Source organism: Arvicanthis niloticus, chromosome 4 (assembly GCF_011762505.2).
Source record: "Arvicanthis niloticus isolate mArvNil1 chromosome 4, mArvNil1.pat.X, whole genome shotgun sequence".
Lineage (NCBI taxonomy): Eukaryota > Metazoa > Chordata > Mammalia > Rodentia > Muridae > Arvicanthis > Arvicanthis niloticus.
The window spans coordinates 84943537-84948394 of NC_047661.1; positions in this window are offsets into that span (position 1 = coordinate 84943537).

The following is a 4858-nucleotide window of genomic DNA, read 5'->3' on the forward strand; positions in this document are numbered from 1 at the left end:
CATATGAGAGAAGACATGCAATATTTTTCCAAGTTTTCCTTATTGGTTGGTTAACATGATGACCTTCAGTTGTATCTATATCTTATTGCTCTGAAGAGACACTACAACTACAGCATCTCTTACCGTGGAAAACCTCTATTTGGGGCTGGTTTACAGTTTCAGAGGTTTAGTCCATTGCCATCATGTCGAGAAGCATGGGACCATGAAGGCAGACATGGTGCTGGAGTAGGAACTAAGAGTTCTACATCTGGATCCACAGGAAACAGAAAGACGCTGAGACACACTGGCCAGACTTGAGTTTACAAGACCTCAGAGCCCACTCCCACAGTGACACACTCCCTATACAACGTCACATCCACTCCAACAAGTCTACATGTTTTTTTAATTACATTATTTTTTTATTTACATTCCAAAAGTTGACTCCCTTCCTGGTCCTCCCTCCCCTAGCTCTTTATCCCCCTTTTCCCAACCTCTGAGAGGGAGGGATTTGAAGGAGACATCCCACTTAGGGCTGAGTGTTCCAAGGTTTCTCACTCTCTGCATAATGTCTGAAGGTGAGTCTCTGTATTTGATCCCATATGCTGCAGGAGGAAGTATAGGTTTTGATTTTTCAGAGCCTACTTTATTTAGGGTTCTTTTTAAAAAAAATAATTATTTTATTTATATACATTTCAAATGTTGTCTCCCTTCCTGGCCTCCCCTTCACAACTCTCTCCCTCCCACCCCTTTACTTCTAAGAGGGTACTTTCCCACCCAGTCACTCCCACCTCATCTCTTTAGCATTCCCCTTTGCTGGGGCATCCAGCCTCCTCAGGACCAAGCTCCTCCCCTTCCCATTGTTGCCAGATATGGCAGTCCTTTGCTACATATGTAGCAGGGGCCATGAACCCACCCATGTATACTTGGTTGGTGGTTTAGTCTCTGGGACCTCTGGGTAGTCCAGTTAGTTCATATTGTTGTTCTTCCTAACGGTTGCAATTCCCTTCAGTTCCATCAGTCCTTCCTCTAAGGGGTCCTTTTGTTCAGTCTGATGGTTGGCTGTGAGTATTTGCATCTGTATTAGTCAGGTGCTATCAGAACCTCTCCAAGGACAGCCATACCAGGCTCCTCTTCTGCAAGCTCTTCTTGGCATCAGCAATAGTGTCAGGGTTCGATGTCTGTGAATGGGATGGATCCCAAGGTGGAGTGGTCTCTGGATGGCCTTTCTGTTTGTCTCTGCTCCATGTTTTGTTTAAGTATTTCCTTTAGGCAGGAACAATTCTAGGTTAAAAAATTTGAGATGGGTGGGTGACCCCATCCCTCACTGGGGACTATACCTATCTACTGAGGGTGGTCTCTTCAAGTTTTAATTCCCCTTTGTTGGGTATTTCAGCTAATGTCATCCCCATTGGGTCCTGGGAACCTCTCACATCCCCAGTGTCTGAGACTTTCTAGTGGCTTCTTCATTCCCCATCCTACACTGCTACTTATTTCTATTCATTCTCCTGGCCATCTGGATTTTCTTCCTGTCTCTTCCCATACCTGGTTCTGCCTTCCTTTTTTCCATCCCCCCTACTTCTCCACCCAGGATCCTCCCTCCCTCTGCCTCCTCTGATTATCTAATCTTAGATTATTTAATCCCAATCTAAATGGGATTGAAGCATCCATATTTTGGCTTTCCTTCTTGTTAAGCTCTATATTGTCTGTGAATTGTATTGTGGGTATTCTGAGCTTCCCCCACTAATATCCACTTATCAGTGAGTACATACCATGCATGTCCTTTTATGTCTGGGTTACCTCACTTGGGATTATATTTTCTAGTTCCACCCACTTGCCTAAAATTTGTGAAGTTATCGTTTTTAATAGCTGAGTAGTATTCCATTGTGTAAATGTACCACATTTTCTGTATCCATTCCTCTGTTGAAGGACATCTGGGTTCTTTCCACCTTCTGGCTATGATAAATAAGGCTGCTATGAACATAGTGGAGCATATGTCCGTGTTATATGTTGGAGCATCTTCTGGGTATATGCCCAGGAGTGGTATAGCTGGGTCTTTAGGTAATGCTATGTCGAATTTTCTGAGGAACCGACAGACTGATTTCCAGAGTGGTTGTGCTAGCTTGCACTCCCACCAGTAATGGAGGAGTGTTCTTCTTTCTCCATATCCTTGCCAGCATCTTCTGTCACCTGAGTTTTTGTTCTTAGCCATTGTGACTGGTGTGAAGTGGAATCTCAGGGTTGTTTTGATTTGCATTTCCCTGATAACTAAGGATGCTGGGCATTTGTTTAGGTACTTCTCAGCCATTTAAGATTCATCAGTTGAGAATTCTTTGTTTCACTCTTTAACCCATTTTTAAAATTTTTTATTTTTTAAATACATTTCAGATTTTATCTCCTTACCCTATTCCCCCCACCACCCAGGAACCCCCTATCCCATCCCTCCTCCAGCCTCCACAACGGTGTGCCCCCACCTATCCCCCACTCCCCCCTCCCCACCCTTGAGTTCCTTCCCAATCAGTGTTCAGCCTTCATGGGACCAGGAATCTCTTCTCCCACCCATGCCCAACAAGGCCATCCTCCCCTAAGCATACAGCTGAAATCATGGGTGCCTTCCTTTGTGCTCCCAGGCTGGTGGTTTAGACCCTGGGGAGCTCTGGTTGGCTGGCACTGTTGCTCTCCTCTTGGGGCCACCAACCCTTTCAGCTCCTTCAGTCTTCTCTCTAACTTCTCCATTAGGAACCCTTGATCAGATCAATGGGTAGCTGCGAGCATCCACCTCTGGATATGTCAGACTCTGGCAGACCTCCGAGGAGACAGCTACATCAGGCTCCTGTCAGCATGCACTTCCTGACATCCATATCGGTGTTTATCTTTGGTAGACAGATATCTTGATATATGGGACAGATATCAAGGTAGAGTGGTCTCTCGAGGGCCCTTCCTTGACTTTCTGTCCCATACTTTGTCACCTTATTTGGTCCAGTGAGCATTCTGTCACTCCTTTCAAGAAGGACCGAGGCATCCACACTTGGTCTTCCTTCTTCATGAGCTTCATGTGGTCAGTTAGTTGAATCTTGGCTATTTAAAGCTTTTGGGCTAATATCCCCATATCAGTGAGTAAATCCCATGTGTGTTCTTTTGTGATTGGGTTACCTCACTCAGGATGATATTTTCTAGTTCCATTCATTTATCTAAGAATTTCTCGAATTCATTATTTTTAATAGATGAGTAGTACTCCATTGTGTAAATGTACCACATTTTTTGTATCCATTCCTCTGTTGAAGGACATCTGGGTTCTTTCCAGCTTCTGGCTATTATAAATAAGGCTGCTGTGAACATAGTGGAGCATATGTCCTTGTTATATGTTGGAGCATCTTCTGGGTATATGCCCAGGAGTGGTATAGCTGGGTCCTCAGGTAATGCTATGTCCAATTTTCTGAGGAACCACCAGACTGATTTCCAGAGTGGTTGTATCAGCTTGCATTCCCAGCAACAATGGAGGAGTGTTCTTCTTTCTCCACATCCTTGCCAACATCTACCATCACTTGAATTTTTAATCTTAGCCATTCTGACTGGTGTGAGGTGGTATCTCAGGGTTGTTTTGATTTGCATTTCCCTGATGACTAAGGATGTTGAGCATTTCTTAAGGTGCTTCTTGGACATTCGAATTTCCTCAGTTGAGAATTCTTTGTTTAGCTCTGTACCCCAATTTTTAATAGGGCTATTTGGTTGTCTGGAGTCTAATTTCTTGAGTTCTTTGTATATATTGGATATTAGCCCTCTATCGGATCTAGCATTGGTAATGATCTTTTCCCAATATGTTAGTTGCTGTTTTGTTTTATTGACAGTGTCTTTTGCCTTACAGAAGCTTTGCAATTTTATGAGGTCCCATTTGTCAATTCTTGATCTTAGAGCATAAGGCATTGGTGTTCTGTTCAGGAACTTTCCCCCTGTGCCTAAGTATTCAAGGGTCTTCCCCACCTTCTCTTCTATTAGTTTCAGTGTATCTGGTTTTATGTGAAGGTCCTTTATCCACTTGGACTTAAGCTTTGTACAAGGAGATAAGAATGGATTGATTTGCATTCTTCTACATCCTGACCTCCAGTTGATCCAGCACCATTTGCTGAAAATGCTGTCCTTTTTCCACTGGATGGTTTTTAGCTCCTTTGTCAAAGATCAAGTGACCATAGGTGTGTGGGTTTATTTCTGGATCTTCAATTCTATTCCATTGATCTTCCTGCCTGTCTCTGTACCAATACCATATAGTTTTTAATCACTACTGCTCTGTAGTACAGTTTGAGGTCAGGGATGGTGATTCCCACAGAAGTCCTTTTATTGTTGAGAATGGTTCTCGCTATCCTGGTTTTTTTGTTATTCCAAATGAATTTTCAAATTGCTCTTTCTATCTCTATGAAGAATTGATTTGGAATTTTGATGGGGATTGCATTGAACCTGTAGATTGCTTTTGGCAAGATGACCATTTTTACTAAGTTAATCCTGCCAATCCAGGGGCATGGGAGATCTTTCCATCTTGTGAGATCTTCTTCTATTTCTTTCTTCAGACACTTGAAGTTCTTGTCATACAGATCTTTCACTTGCTTAGTTAGATTCACTCCAAGATATTTTACATTATTTGTGTCTATTGTGAAGGGTGTCATTTCCCTAATTTCTTTTTCAGCCTGTTTATCTTTTGAGTAGAGAAAGGCTACTGATTTGTTTGAGTTGATTTTATATCCAGCCTCTTTGCTGAAGTTGATTATCAGGTTTAAGAGTTCTCTGGTGGAAGTTTTAGGGTCACTTAAGTATACTATCATATCATCTGCAAATAGTGAAATTTTGACTTCTTCTTTTCCTATTTATATTCCTTTGACTTCCTTTTGTT